We start from the raw sequence: 16,493 nt of genomic DNA on the forward strand, positions 1-16,493 counted from the left end.
AACACATTGTCTACTAAAGACTGATTAATTCAACCAATATTTAACTAAGAAAGGCAAAATGCCCAGTGCTCATTGGAAAAAAAGTTTGAAGTCCATGTTACAATGTGAGAATATGGTGATGGGATTATCTTCATGTGAAGATCGCTTGAAGATCCATTTCTTTGTGATGGAAGTGTGAATGCTGGGTCCTCATAGAACGGCATGGTGCATGCTCTGTCCACTCTTAGTTGAAGTCTGGCCACCTTCTGCACATCTGATGAGGTTGTGATTGCTGTGTTGTTACGGCTGGGTAATTTCAAGGTCTTCACATTGCAGTAGGGTGAAGGTAGTTCTTTATGAGATGGAAGGGTAAATTCCCTGTGCACATTCATGGAAAGCTGGACCCTCTCACATCACATGTTGGAAGTTTGAATGTGGTGTCCTCATTGAATGGGAATGGGAATGTCTACATGAAAACTTGAGAGAAGAATGAAGGCTCCATCTTCATTGAGGGAAGGTTGAAGGCCCTATTCTTTGTGGATGGGTACACACTCACTTGAACTGTGAGGGAATGAATGTCATCTCCTCAATTAATAGAATGGAGAAGTCCATCTGTATTGTGGATAGAAGGACATTTTCCCTTTAGAGTATTTGAATGCCCCATCCACAAAAAGGTAAGTGTGAACACAATCTCCAATATATTCTGAAGAATTTTCATTCAGAACTTAGGTAAAGGAAGAAAAATGCTTTTTCTTTATCTGACAGAAGGATGAAGGCCATGTTGCATAGTGATAATGTGGTGAAGGGTAAGTTCTTATGTAAAGAGAGCATGCAGGTGATTTTCTCTCATATTGGAAGTGTTGTTACACCCCCTTTGTTGGATAACATGGTGAATGCTATGTCATCTATTAATCAAAGTCAAATCACACTGTATGTATCTGATGGAATGGTGATTGACGTGTTCTGAGGTAAGGGCTGCATGAATGCAGGGTCCTCACATCACAATAAGGTGAAGGTCCTGTTGTCATGTGATGGAAGGATAAATTCCCTGTCCTCAGCTATGATAATGTGAATCCTGTCAGACCCATGTTAGAAGTTTGAATGTAGTGTCCTTATTAATGTGAATGTGAATGATTTATCTTCACCTCCTGAAAGGTGGAAGTTCCTGTCCTCAAATGAGGGACACTGAACACATTTTCCTCATGTGGTGTGTGTGTGTGTGTGTGTGTGTGTGTGTGTGTGGTGAACTCTGTTCTCAGCTGATGGGAGGGAACTTTCCTTCCTCACCTGAGGGAAAGCTGGACAGCCTCATCTGATGTGTCAGCAGGAGGAATGTCATGTCCTCACAGGGTGACAGGGTGAAGATCTTGTCTTCATGTGAAGGAATGGTAAGTGTCCTGTCCTCAGAAGAGGAAAATAAGGTGATTATTTCACTCATGGGGGAAGGGTGATATCCATTTTTCTTGTAATAGAAGATCTTATGCCCTGTACTCATTTGATTGGAATTTGAAAACACTGTTTATCTGGTGGAAAGATAAATGTACTTGTAAACCTGATAGAAGAAAAACACTGTCTTCTCTGAAGGACAGATGAATGCCCTATTCTCTGGGGATGGAACAACATTCATTTGAACTTTGCTGTGAGAATATGAATGCCGTCTTCTCACTTCATGGAATGGTGAAGTGCATTAGGTAAATGGATTGAAGGACATCCTCCATTTATAAATTTTGAATGCCATCTTCACCATAGGGAAATATGAGCACACTTCCCACTATAATCTGAAGAATGGTCATCTAGTAATTAGCTAAAGAAAATAAAATTCCTTCTCTTCACCTGACAGAAGAGTGAGGGCTGTGTTATGCTGAAAGCAATGTACTCATGTGAAGATTGCAAGGAGGTCCTATTCTCTCATGATGGAAGGGTGAATTCAGAGTCTTTATGGAATGGTATGGTGAATTGACATTTGATCCCCTTCTACGCATCTGACATTATGGTGATTTATGTGTGGGTGTTAGAGCTGAGAGAATTCAGCTTCCTCACATCGTAATAGGGTGAGGGCCTTGTTTTCATGTGGTGGAAGGATGCATGCTCATCATCAGACAAAAAGAGGTGAACCCTGTCCTGCCAAATGTTAGAAGTTTGAATGTTAAGTTTTCATTGAATGGAAAGGTGAAAGGCCAGTCTACACCTGATGGAAGACGGAAGGTCTTGTCCTCAACTGAGAGAAGAAAAGGCCACGTTTTCCTCACATGTTTGAAAGGTCGACTCTGTGTTCTCAGGTTATGGAAATGGAATGTCCGTCCTCACCAGAGGGAATGGTGGGCAGCCACATCTGCTGTGTCAGCAGGATGAATTACTTGACCTCCCATGGTGATGTGGTGAAGACCATGTCTTATTGTGAAAGGACAGTCACTGTCCTGTCCCCAGCAGAATAAATGGAAGGTGTGTTCTTCACTAGAGGGAAGGGAGAATTCCATTTTGTCTTGTGATGGTAGTGTTAATGTCCTATCATCACATGATCAAAGTTTGAATGAACTGTGTTTATATGATGGGAAGATGCATGTACCTTGCATTTCAGAAGGAAGCGTTAAGGCTCTGTCATCACTCGACGGAAGGCTGAATGCCCTGTTCTCTGCAAAGGGAAAGATTCTTGTAAAATCCTCTGAGAATTTCTCTTCACCTAGCCAAGTGAGAACTCTGTTTCCCTGGCAGGAAGACTGGATACCCTGTTCTCTGTGGAGAGAGGCATTCTCGTGACCTATCTTGAGAGATAGTGAATGTCATTTCCTACCCTCATGGAATGGTGAAGTCTGTTTCATCACTGGCAATAAGGTCAACTCTGCATCATCGTGTGAGAAAATTTGAATGTCTTGTGCTCACAAAGGAAAGTGCAAACCCAGTGTCCACTACAGATTGAAGAATTATCAACCAGTACTTACTTAAAGAAAGCAAAATACTGACTCCTCATTAGTCAGAAATATAAAGGCCATTTTATAATGTGAGAATATGGTAATGGGAGTATCCTCTTGTGAAGATGGCCTTAAAGTTCCTGTTTCCTCGTGATGGAAGGGTGAATGCAGAGTCCTCATGTAATGACATGATGAATCTTCTGTTCTCTCCTAATTGAAGTTTGAACACTCTGCGCACTGCTGAGGGGGCAGTGATTGATGTGTTGTCCTATGAGGGCTGGGTGAATGCAGGTTCCTCACATCACAGTAGGGTGAAGGTCCTGTTGTCATGTGATGGAAGGATGGATGCCTTGTCCTCAGCCATGTTGAGAAGGACCCTGTCACCTCACCTGGAGGAAGTCTGAACGTGGTATCCTCAATGAATGGGAAGGTGAATGGTCTCTTTGGACCTGATGGAAGAGGGAAGGTACTTTCCTCAACTGAAGGAAGCATGAACACATGTTCCTCACATGTTGAAAGGGTAGACTGTTCTCAGCTGATGAATGGGGAATGTCCTTCCTTCCTTGAGAGAGGAGTGGGAAGCCTCATCTGTTGTGTAACAGGATGAATGTCTTGTCCTCTCATGGTGACAGGGAGAAGATCATGTCTTCATGTGCTGGCATGGTCAGTGTCCTGTACTCTGCCGATGAGAGGTAGCATGGTTTCCTGAGTTATGAGGTTAGGGTGTATGCCATTTTGTCCTGTGATGATAGTGTTAATGCCCTTTCATCACATGATGGACATTTGAATGTCATGTGTTTATTTGGTGGAACACTAGATGTACTTTACAATCCCAGGGAAAGAGTAAATGCTCTGTCCTTGTAAGGCTGAATGTCCTCTTCTTTGCAGATCAAAGGACATTCATTGGAATTCTCCTTTGAGATAGTAAATGCCTTCTCCTCACTAATTAAGACTGATGCCTTTTATCACTGGACAGAAGGGCAACCATGGCATTCTCATTTTAGAGAATTTGAATGCCTTCTCTACTCTGAGGGAAGCGTTAATGTCCACTTGTGACTGAAAATTATCACCCAGTAATCACCTGAAGAAGCCCATGTGCCCTCTCCTTCTCTAAGTTCAGGGTGAAGGGTGAAGGGAATGTCTTCATGTGAAGATACAGGTCTTGTTCTCATGTGATGGAAGGGTGGATGGACTGTCCGCAAGTAATGGTTATAGGTGAGTATTCTTTTATCCTGTTGGAAATTTGAGCAGCCTCTGCCCTTGTGATTGAAGGGTGATTGATGTGCTGTCATGTTATGTCTGGGTGAATGCAGGTTCCTCACATAACAATAGGGTGAAGATCTTGTTGTCATGTGATAGAGAGATGAATGAGTTGTCCTCAGCCATGGAGAGGTGAACTCTGTCACCTGAAATGTTGGAACTTTGAATGTGGTATCCTCATTGAATAGGAACGTGAACGTCTTTTCTGTACCTGAGGAATGAGGGAATGTCCTGTCTTCAACTGATGGATGCATGAACACCTTTTTTTTTTTTTTTTACAAAAAAGATTTATTTTATTTACTTGAAAGACAGAGAGGTAGAGCTAGAGTGAGAGCAAGAGCGAGAGAGAGAGCGTGAGAAAGAGAGAGAGAGAGAGAGAGAGAGAGAAAGAGGTCTTGGATCTGCTGGTTCACTCCCCAAATGACCACAATGGCCAGAGCTGAGCCTATCTGAAGCCAGGAGACAGGAGCTTCTTCTGGGTTTCCCATTTGGGTGCAGGGGCCCAAGGACTTGGGCCATCTTATACTGTTTCCCAGGCCATAGCAGAGAGCTCGATCACATGTGGTGTGGCTGGGATTGAGCCAACACCCATATGAGATGCCTGCACCATAGGCCAGGGCTTTAATTCTGTGATCCACATTGCCAGGTACCGTGTGAGCACCTTTTCCTCACATGGTTGAAGGGTGAACTCCCTGTTCTCAGCTGAGGGAAGGGGAATGGCCTTCCTCTTCTGAGGGAAGATGGACACATCATTTTTGGTGTCAGTAGAGTCAAAGCCATGTCTTCACATGGAGGTAGGTGAAGATCAGGTTTTCACATGATGAATGTCGGCTGCCCCATCATCTACATGGGGAAAGGAGGATGGCTTCTTCACCTATGAGGGAAGAGTAAGTGCCATCTTATCTCATGATTGTGATGTGAATGCCTCATCCTCACATGATGACTGTACGAGTGCCCTGTTTAACTGTTGGGGTGATAGATGTATTTTACAATCCTGAGGGAAGAGTAAAGGTTCTGTCTTTACTGGATGGAAGGCTGAGTGTCTTATTCACCATTCATGGAAGTTCACTGATTTGAACTCTTCTGTGAGATACAAAATGCCTTCTCATCACCTAATAGAAGGGTGACACCTGAGTCTTGTCAGGACAGAAGGGCAAACATGTTCTGTTCCTATAGAATTTCAATACCCTTTCCCCACGATGGAAGTAGGAACAAAATGTTCACTATTGACTGAAGAATTATCACCCAGCACCCAGTTGAAAAAGCCACATGATTTCATTTCATCTGAGAGTTGAAGTCCCTTTTTTTCTTATTCTATTAAAATTTCTTTTTTTTTTAAAATTTATATGTTATGCAAGTTTCCTGTGTTTCACAATACAGCTTTAGAGAAGGCAATGTTTTAATGAAAGAACGGGTGCATGGTGTGTCCTCACGTGAAAATAGCAAGAAAGTCTTCTAAGCAGGATCATTGGTAATGTAAGTGAATGCTGTGTCCTTTCCAAGTAAAAGACTATGCACTGTGTCCATATCCCATGGAAGTGTGATTGATGTGTTGTCCTGTAAGTTCTGGGAGAGTGCAGGGTTGTCACATCACAATAGGGTGAAGGTCGTGTGATGGATAGGTGGATGCTCTGTCCCCAACTATCTAGAGGTGAAGGCTGTCATCTCACATATCTGAACTTTGAATTTGGTGTCCTCATGGGATGGCCTGTCTTCACCTGATGGAAGAGGAAGGTCCTGCCCCCAAACTGAGGTAAGCATGAACACATTTTCCTCACATGGTGGAAGGGTGAGTTCTGTGTTCCCAGGTCATGGTAGGGGAATGTCCTTGCTACCTGAGGGAAGTGTGGACACCTTGCTGTTTCTTGTCAGTAGACTGAAAGCCATGACCTCACATGGTGAGAGGTGAAGGTCAGGTGTTCACATGAAGGAATGGTGAATTCTCAGTCCTTGACTGAGGAAAGGGATAGTGTCTTGTAATGTGGGAAGGATGAGTGCCATGTCTTTACCTGATGGAAATGGTAATGCCATTTCTTCTTGGGATAGCGTTGTTAACACTGTCATCACACAATGGGATTTTGAAGGCCATGTCTCCATTTAGTGGAATGGGAAATGCTGTTTCTCACACTTATGGAAAAGTAAATGTGTTTTCTTCATCTGAAGGGATGCTGAGTGCCTTGTTCCCTGATGATGGAAGGATAATCACTTGAACACTCCTGCGGGGTAGCGAACACCATCATTTCTCCTGATGGAAGGGTAAAGAAACTTTGTGATATGAGGGGTGGGGAAGTGCAGGGTTCTCATATGATGATAGAGTGAAGTACATGTGGACCTGTTATGGAGGGATGAACAAGCTGTCATGAGCATACAGAAGGGAACCCTGTACCCTGGCATGATGAAAATTTGAATGCTTTGTCCTAATTATGACATCTGGAAGGTGAATGACCTGATGGAAGACCGAAGGTCTGGTGTCAATAGGAACATGAATGCAGTTTCTACAGCTCATGGGAGAGTGAACTCTGTGGACTCAACTGATGGAAGGTATAATGTGCTTTCCTTACTTGAGGGATGTGTAGACTCCCTCATCTTATGGTTAAGTAGGTAGAAAGGTGCATCTCTTGATGGAAGGGACATATTCTCTGCTGATATAAGGGAAACAGTAGTACACTCATGTGAAAATATTAACAGCTTCTGTTCACCTAAAGGGAGAAGTCTGACCTCGCTGGAGAGAAGAGCAAATGCCATGTTCCAAGCTTACAGAATTTGAATGCCTTCTCATGGAGGGATGTGGGAGCATCCTGTCCTCTACCGAATGAAAGATTGTCATCAGTGCTCACCAGAAGGTACTGTGAATACCTTCTCACCAGATGGCATGTTGAAGGCCATGTCCTAATGTGGCAGTAAGGTGAATTTCATATTATGTGAAGGTAGGGTGAAGACTGTCCCCTCATGTGATAGAAGGGTGAATGAAAGGTACTCAGGTGATGGTAGGTGAATTTCCTGTTTCCCCTGATGGAAAGCTAAATGCTCCAATGAGAAGGTGAATTCTGTATACCCAGCCAATGGAAAAGGAAGCATCCTTTCTTCACCTGAGGGGAGGTTGGACATCTTTATCCTATGTCTGTAGAGTGAATATCATTTCCTCAAGTGGTGATAGGGTGAAGGTCATGTCTTTATGTGAGAGAATTCTGAATACCCTGTCCTCAGTAGAAGGAAAGAAGGCCATGTTGTTGCCTGATGGACATGTGAATGCCACTTCACCTTGTGATGGTAAGGTTCACATTCTTCCTCATGATGGAGGGTGAATGCCGTGTCTTCACCTGGTGGAATGGTGAATGCCCTTTCCAATCCTGAGGGCAGAGTAAATGCACTCTGCTCACCTGAGGGAAATGTGAGTGCTATATACTCTGCTGATGGAAGAGCAATCATTGTGCTCACCTGTGGGATGGATCGCCTTTTCCTCAGAAAATGGAAGCGTGAAGTCTGTGAACTCAGTAGGCAGAAGGGCAAGCACTGTGTTCTCAGTTTACAAAAGTTTGAAAGGCATCTCCTGAGGGAAATGTGAACACCCTGTTTGCTGGATTACCCTAACCCAGTACTCACTTTCTTGTCACCTGACAGAAGGTTGTAGGTCACTTCCTAATGTGATTGTAAGGTGAGTTCCATGTCCTGACATGAAGGCCTGGTGAAGGTCTTGTCCTGATGTGAGGTCTGAGTGTATGTGGAGTGCTCAGGAGATGGAAGGTGGATGCTCAGGAGATGGTAGTGTGAATGTCCTGCCCTCGCCTGCTGGAAAGCTGAAGGCCCTGTGCCGGTCTGATGGAAGGGTGAAGGAAGTGCCATGTGAGTGTCAGGTGAATGCTGGTTCTGCACTTGATAATAGGGTCAAGGCTACTTGGTCACACCAACAGAAGGGTGAATTCTCTCTACTCCATTGTGGAAAGGTGAGCCCTCTGTCATACATGATGGAAGTGGGCAGGTGAATGCCTTCGTTGCACCTGAAGGAAGGATGAAGGTCCTGTCCTCACCTGAGGGAGGTGTGGATGCAGTTTTCTCACCTGATGAGGGAACTCTGTGCAGGCAGTTGATTGAAGGGTTAATGTCCTTTCTTCACCTGAGGGCAGGGTGGACACCCTTATTTCATGTGTAAGTAGGATGTAACCATGTCCTAACATGGTGCAGATCATGTGAAGGAATGGTGACTGTCATGTCTTTGTTGAAGTTGATTTGTTCTGAGAGGATTTGTTCTGAGAGGAGCGGTGTGGTGGGGGCAAGAGGTGCAGAGTCACCACACAGACCCCGGGAGTTGGGTGAAAGCAGGCCTGAAGTGAGCAGCCTGCAGACTCATTTATTTTAGTTACTACAGCTGCTGATATAGCCAAGGCAGCCAATCCGGTCAAGGGGCGGTCTATGCCCTAACCAATCACAGCCTGTTGCCAGGCAGTTTCCAAAGCCATCTAATCAAAGTCTGTTGTCCATCAGGCTCTGTTGTCATGTGGTTTCCGAAGCCATCCAATCGCGGCCTATTGCCAGGCAGTTTCTGTTGTCAGCGGCCATTTGGCATGACCTTTTCACCTTCTCATGACCTTCTCAACTTCTCATTCCACCACATGTCTTCAACTGCAGGAAGGACCAATGCCATGTCCTCACCAGATGGAATACCATTTCATCTTTTGGTGCTAGGGTTAACACGCTGTACCCACATGATGGAAGGGTGAATGGATGTCTTCATCTATGGAATGGTGAATGTACTTTCCAATCCTGTGGGAAGAGTAGACACACTGTGCTCACATGAGAGAAATATCAATGTCCTCTTCTCCCTTCAACTTTGCTGTGGGGTTCTGGACAGCTTCTCCTCACCAAATGGGTGAATTCTGTGTCCTCACTGGACAGAAGGACATACAGAAGTTTGTATGGTCCCTCCTCACACAGGGAAGTGTGTACACGCACTCCTCTACTGACTGAGGAGTTGTCATCCAGTAATTGCCTGACAGAAGGCTGAATGCCTTCTCCTCACATGATCTAATGGTGAAGTCCAAGTCCTAATGTGAGAATAAGGTGAATGCCATGTCCTCATGTGAGGATAGGGTGAAGGTCCTGTGCTCACATGATGGTGGTGTGGATGATGAAGCATCAGGTTATGCTAGGGTGAATGCATTGTCACCTCCTCAGGGAAGGTTGAGTTGCCTTTGCTCATCTGACAGAAGGCTGGAGGTCATGTTGTCTTATCTGTGCTGGCTGAATGCAACGTGCTCACCTGATGATGGGTGAAGGTCATGTTGTCATGGGAAGAATAGTGAGCATCCTGTCCTAGTTGGTGGAAGGGTGATCTGAACCCCCTCACATTACAGAAGTTCAAATGCTGTGTCTTCAAAGAATGGGAAGGTGCATTCCATGACCTCATGTGATGGAAGCATGAAGGTCCTGTACTCAGTTATTGAATGCAATTTTCAACACCTGTTGCAAGGCTGAGCTCACTGTACTCAGCTGGTCTTGCCTATGCATGAAAATACCATCTCAGTCCTGGGCAGCCCATGAGAACATGGAGCAGCAAGACACTTCAGTTTGGCTACCTCAAAGCCACACAGGGGTATTTCTGGCCTCCTCTTACATTGCTAGTTAAAGAGTAATAAAGTGTTTGCTTCAGAATATGTTTTGGTCCGTCCATGGGGCAAACAGAGTCCAAGGAACAGTGGTTCCTGTATTCTCCTGTGGGGTGACTGGCACTGCCTCCTCCACCTTCAGTCAGAGGTCCAGGTCCCAAACATTTAAAACCTTTTGGGGTTCATAAGACACACACGGGCCAGGGCTGGAAGCCATAGTGTGAAACCATTTCTTCACATGGTGATAGGGTGAAGGTCATGTCTTTATGCAAAACAGTGGTGAATTCCCTGTCCTCAACTGAGGGAAGGTGTGTGTGTGGGGTGCTGTGACCTCACCTGAGAGAAGGGTGAATGTCATTTCATCTGATGATGGTAAAGTTAAGGTCTGTTCTCATAGGATGAAATGGTGGTTGTCCTGTCTCCCAGTTTTTTTAAAAAGAAATATTTAATTAATTAGAAGTCTGAGTTTCAGAGAGAGAGGGATAGGGAGAAATATATCTTCTTTGTGCTTGGTTACTCCCTAGATGGCCCAGGCCAGAGCCAGGAGAACCATCCTGGTCTCCCATGCAGGTGGCAAGGTCCTGATCCCTAGGACCATTGTCATCTACTGTTCCCTTGCCATTTGCCATGAGCTGTAGAAGCTAAGACATGATCCAGTGCTGGCATCACAGGTGGTCACTTTAAGTGCCACACCATAATGTGGGCCCCTCCTTGTGCTTCTCAAGGCAATGCTCAGTGCCCCTTTAAAACTTGAGGATGGTTGAATGCACTGTTTTAACCCAATCCAAGCCTGGACACTATGTGCTTAAGTTACAGAAGGGTGAAATCTCTGTCTTTAGGTGAACAAAGCAAAACCTATGTCCTCAGCTGGCAGAAGAGTGAATGTCCTCTCCTGATCTGACTAAAGGGAGATTGCATTGTCCACATCTGATGGAATTGTGAATTCCATATCTTCATGTGAAGGTAGGATGAACACCATGTTGCCACATGACAGCAGGGTAAATGCCCTTCCTTATTTGAGAACAAGGTTGAGTACCTTGACCTCTCTTGATGAAAAGGTAACCACCATGTCCTCTCTTGTTCAACTGGTAAATTCTATGTAGTCACCTGAATGTAGGTGAACACACCCTGTTCTCAATTAACATATGGGGGAATGTCATAGCCTCATATTAATGTAGGTTGAAGTTCATGTGCTCAAGTGAAGGAGCTGTGAACACCAGGTCCACAGAGCAGAAGTGTAGATGCCTTCTCCTCATTTGAAGGTGTGCTTGCCCCAGCCTTAGCTTCTGGGAGAATGAATGCATTGTCCTCATCTGATAGAATGGTGATTGCAGTATCCTTATGTGAATGTAGGGTGAACTCCACGTCCTCAGGTGACAGAAGGTGAACAACATGACATGTGATGGAAAGGTCGGCTTCAGGTTCTGACAAAAGGTAAAGGCATGTCCCTCATAGGAGAGAAGGGTCAATGCTACATCTTTACTTCATGGCAGAATGAATGCCTTGTCCTCACGTGATAGAAGGGTTAATGCCCTCTCTTCATGGGATGGGAATGTTTTGTTCTTAGGGGACAAAATGGTGAATTCTGTTTGTGGGACAGAAGCAGGAAGGCTGTGACCTCATTCATTAGATTGGAAAAGGACATGAGGAAGCAGGGTGCTCCCTTCCACGTCTCTCAAGGGTGGTTCTCCTGTCTTCTTCATTCTCCAAGAATTCCACCTTCTAATGCCATCCATTTAGAGTTCAGGTTCCAACAAGTCAATTCTGGGTGATATAGATAAACCATACCCTGGGAAAGGCCATGTGAGGTCTTAGGGGTGTTAGTGATAGCAGGGGTAGGTGATAGGGAAATCCCTTGGGAGTCCTGATAGAGTTCATGTAGCCCTTGAGGTGAGAGCATGAGGCAGAGAAACCAGAGCCACTTCTAGTAATGAATCCAAAATATTTGAGGTCCCATCAGGGCAGGAGGAAGGCAGTGACAAAGAAGGCTCCCTAGAGTCCTGGCCCTGGCCTCTCTTCTAGTAATGAGTACTGGTGTGCCCCCAGTAGCTCTCTTGGCCCTAGCTGCATACACCCTTCCCTGTGGGATCAGCAGCATAAGAGGGTGAGGAGGTAATGTCATCATCTGAGCAGGGAACAAGGCAGGGTCTAGAAGTCCCAGAGTCCTGCTCAGGGACCATCCTGTGGATCAGATGGGCTGTCTGGGAAGCTGACCACTTCTGTGTTCCTTTCAGGAAAATCACAAGAATTGCTGACCAAGTCTCTAGGCCTGTTACAAGATCCCTGGGGCTCAGGCCTCACCCAACTGCTCAGAGGCACAAGACTCTGTCAAGAGGACAGGTGGAGCTCCCTGCTACTCCAACCTTCAGGAGTCACCCTGGGGCTCAGCTCTTGGCCCCTCGTGATGGAAACTGCTGAATCCAAAATATTTGGGGTCACATCAGGGCAGGAGGAAGGCAGTGACAAAGAAGGCTCCCTAGAGTCCTGGCCCTGGCCTCTCTCTGTGCACCTCAAAGACTGTGTCCATCCTGTGGCTCACAGATCCACATCAGCTCAGGGATATTCCAGCTCCATCACAAGTTCCTCTTGTGAAGCTCACAGAACCCTGCAGGCTGGAAACTTCTGTTCCCCAGAGAGTAGCATCCAGTAAGGATGTATCCTCTTCCATGTCTGTGCCAGGACCCCTGCAACTGGGCCTCAACTTGTGTAGTGTCCACCTGAAGACAGGGCCAAAGTCTTATCACCTACTGTGGCCCTTGCAGTCGAAGCCATTCTGGCACAGTGACAGGTAGAAGTGCCAGGCACATGCTGGGAGAACTTCCCAAGTCTCCCCACTTCCTAGTAGCCTGTGGGCCTCCTCCTCCTCCATGGTGCAGGTTGTCATGTTTGCTCCTGGAGCCTGGCATCCCATCCACAGCCCAGGCAGCTCAGCAGCATGATGCCCCCTGCCTCCAAGCAGGGTGGAGCTCACAGAACACATCTCAGGAGCACAGTTCCCTGACCCTGATGGGATCAACCCAGCTTCATCTGTTGCTGGAAGACTGGGTCACCATGAGTCCCCTGCAAGGGTGTGAGCACCAGGACACGGAATGTCTTGTAGTCCTGGCCTGGCCTGTGCATGAATTCAGTGCCACCTGTTCCTGTTGGAGCAGATTCTGGCTCCCTGGGCTGGCATGTGCATGAAAATACCAGCTCATTGCCTGGGCAGCCTGTGAGAACATGGAGCAGCAAGACACTTCACTTTGGCTGCCTCAGAGCCACACAGGGTACTTCTAGCCTCCTTCTCGCCTTGCTAGTTAAAGAACAATAAAGTGTTTGCTTTAATATGTTTTGGTCCATTCTTGGGGCACACAGAGCCTGAGGTTTGTTCCATTTTTGGGGCACACAGAGCCTGAGGAACAGTGGTTCCTGGTGGTTCTCCTTTGGGGCGACTGGCACTGCATCTTCCACCTTCAGTCAGAGGTCCAGGTCCCAAAGATTTAATACCTTTGGGGTTACCAACCACACAGGGGCCAGGGCTGTGTTGAGTGGTAACAAAGTCTGAGTGCATGGACATTGGGACAGTTCATGGGATTCTGAGGAACACACATGTTAGGGTCTGGAGTGACCACTTTGTACCTTCTAGGCTGGCCAGCTTCAGTGTCCATTGTTCTGTTGTTCTGTCTCTCACTGTGGCTCTCAGAATCCAGCAGTCCTCCTCCTCCTCCTCTTTCTCCTCCTCTTCTTCCTTTTCTTGCTCCTCCTCCTCCTCCTCTCCTTATTCTTCTTCCTCCTCCTCTTTTTTTTTTTTAAATAAGATGCTTCCAGGCCTGATGCCATAAACAAGAGTGTCAATTTGTTAAGTCAACAACAGAAGTCACTGTGCACTTACCTCATGTAGGATCTCTGTCCTTAATGTGGTGTTCAATGTGAATTAATGCTATAACTAGTACTCAAACAGTATTTTACACTCTATGTTTCAGTGTGGGTGCAAACTGTTGAAATCTTTACTTAATATATACTGAATTGATCTGTATATAAAGAGAATTGAAAATGAATCTTGGTGCGAATGGAATGGGAGAGGGAGCGGAAGATGGAGGGTTGCAGGTGGGAGGGAAGTTAATGGGGGGGGGGGAAGCCATTGTAATCCATAAGCTGTACTTTGGAAATTTATATTTATTAAATAAAAGTGAAAAAAAGATCAGCAATAAAAAAGTATGGCCTCCTGTCTCCTATGCACTCAAGTGGAAAGAACTCAGGGTTAGCATCAGAAAAGAGGCAAAACTGGCTTAATAAGCAAGGAAACTAGCTTCACCACTCTAGTTGATTGCCTCTAGAGTTCAAACTAATAGGGAAATAGCAACCTCAGTCTTCATCCTACACTGTGAATCTCCCTTAGAAAGCAGCAAGGACAAATGCAGTTTCAAAGCACTTAAAAGTGACCAGCATCCTGGAAGCCTTTGATGAATGATCATCAATGCTGACTTCAATGCTATAGCAAAAATCTGTCCAAAACTCACAACCTAAATAATTACAGAACTACTGTGTGCAGAACTCTGTGGTTAATTCCATTGGATACTTGAAAATAAGTTTTATTAACCTTGTTTTTTCTGTTACTTCAATAAAACTTTTCTAACACTGAAAAAAAATAAGAGGCTTCCAGTCCAGTTTGAGAGCTACGTAGGGTATTTCTTTTTTCTCTTTTCTTTTCTTTTTTTTTATTTATTTGAGTTAGACAGTGAGAGGAAGAGACAGAGAGAAAGGTTTTCCTTCCATTGGTCCACCCCTAATGGCCACCACAGCCAGAGCTACGCCGATCCAAATCCAGAAGCCAGGTGCTTCTTCCTGGTCTCCCATGCAGGTGCAGGGGCCCAAGCACTTGGGCCATCCTCCACTGCACCCCCAGGCCACAGCAGAGAGCTGGACTGGAAGAGGAGCAACCGGGACTAAGAACCCAGTGCCCATATGGGATGCTGGCACTGCAGGCGGAGGATTAACCAAGTGAGCCACGGCGCTGGCCCAGAATCCAGCACTTCTAAAATCTGATCCTAGGACAGGACACAAAGGCAGCCCATGAACACAGGCCAGGAATCCAATAGTGTCACAGTGACCCATGATATCAGATTGGTGTTGGTGGTTTATTTTGGTGGCTAGGAACCCAGCTAGGTCCCCTCATGGTAGGAGAGGTCACCTTTGAAACTCAGGCAGCTGGATTCAGATTCTGTTTTCAGTGGGTTCAGCTTCCCCAGCTTATGCATATGTGTGGCACGAGAGGTGATCCCAGCATGGGGACTAATGTTCCTTCATCTCTCCTCATGGGCTGCTGTGGTGGGCCCCGGCATGAACGTTTCCTCTCTTTCTTCCTAACACACAAGTTCATGGCCCTCTGTGCCCCCACATGCAGGTAGCAGGCCTGGCAGACAGGATGACGGCTCAGCCCTTCCTCTGGGCACCTGCAGCCCACAATGTAGGGGAACGTGTTGCCCTCCAGCTACACTCAGTGACAATGTGAGGTCAACAGAGAGCCAGTCCTGTGGTTAGCTGCTTGGTGGGTAGACTGCACAGAAGGGGGACAGCTGAGGGCAGAGGTGAGCCCCTCTCCGGCAGTAGCAGGTGCTACATGGGGAAGCCTGTGAGTGCCATGGCAGGCTAGGGGTTGCCACACAGTCAGTTCCAGCCTCAGAAGGTCAGTGGCCGCACTGGACCTGCTTTCCCAGTGTGCCTACATTATCACCAGAGGTGCAGATGGACATGTCTGAATCTGGACTGCTACTGTAACACGTGAGTCTGAAAGTTCACCCACAGTCACCCTGACAGTAGAAATGTACCGCACTGATATTAGTGTTGTAAACTTAAAATTGTGGGCCCAGGAATCCTTTGTTGAAATGGTACCAAGACAAATCTCTGTGAATGACTTGTTTTCATTAGGAAAACTCAGTCCCTGATCACCAAATCCACATGCCCATCTCAGGCACTTCCCTGTCAAAGTTGTGTAACTCCTGTTTCAGAGCACGGGCCTGGGACGGCACACACACAGGGCCGCTCAGGAAGCCACCACCTGAATCTGCACATCAACTGTGTGTAGTGGAGTCCATCTTATTCATGTCAGCACCCTTGTGCGTCAGCTCCAGTACAGCCCTGGAAAATGCCAGGATCCAGCTTCCTGGCACCTGGGCCTCATACCTCCATCCTTTCCTGGACTCATGTAGCAAGTGTAACTTTGGGATCCCAGAACCTCAGTCTGGGATCCCAGCTCCGTTGCTATAGACCAAGTGTGTGCAACACAGGGAACTGTGGGCCTGAATCACAGCCACTCGGACTTATGAGATGCACCACCCTCTGCAGGCCATGCATTTGTGTGTCCTTCCCCCATTTTCCCTCATCAAGCAATGGACAGCTGGTGACCGCTGCAGCCTGGCCACTGCTGGTCTTGGATGCTTCTGTGCAGAGCGTGGCATGCTGGGTTCTGGCAGTGGAACCCGGGAGGAGCCACGAGTACTGTGCAGGACCTGCCAGGTGCAACTGAACCGCCTGCCTTGGGAGCAAGTGAGGGACCCTGGCGGGAAGGAGCTGGGGAGCAGCGTCAAAAGCAGGATTGCTGGCCCACCCTGTACTGGTTCTGTGTCCACCCGGGGCCCTCTATATCCAGCGTGGCCACACTCAGGTTCGTCTACACCCGCACTCCCTATGGGCAGTTCTGTGTAGAACCACGCATGCCTACATCAGTGCTCCCCCAAGCACGCTCTGTCCTGAGCCGCATGCA

The 16,493-nt window shown here is 46.6% G+C and overlaps 1 long non-coding RNA gene across 1 annotated transcript; it reads left to right on the plus strand.

Moving 5' to 3' along the window:
* Window positions 1–6,611: 6,611 nt before the first annotated feature.
* On the plus strand, window positions 6,612–13,346 carry LOC133769691 (uncharacterized). Its single transcript, XR_009867223.1, has 5 exons — window positions 6,612–6,689; window positions 6,854–6,991; window positions 10,591–10,714; window positions 11,105–11,185; window positions 11,986–13,346. It is a non-coding gene; the product is annotated as an uncharacterized LOC133769691 (long non-coding RNA).
* The last annotated feature ends 3,147 nt before the right edge of the window (window positions 13,347–16,493 follow it).

This window comes from Lepus europaeus, chromosome 11, assembly GCF_033115175.1.
Source record: "Lepus europaeus isolate LE1 chromosome 11, mLepTim1.pri, whole genome shotgun sequence".
In the NCBI taxonomy this organism is placed as follows: domain Eukaryota; kingdom Metazoa; phylum Chordata; class Mammalia; order Lagomorpha; family Leporidae; genus Lepus; species Lepus europaeus.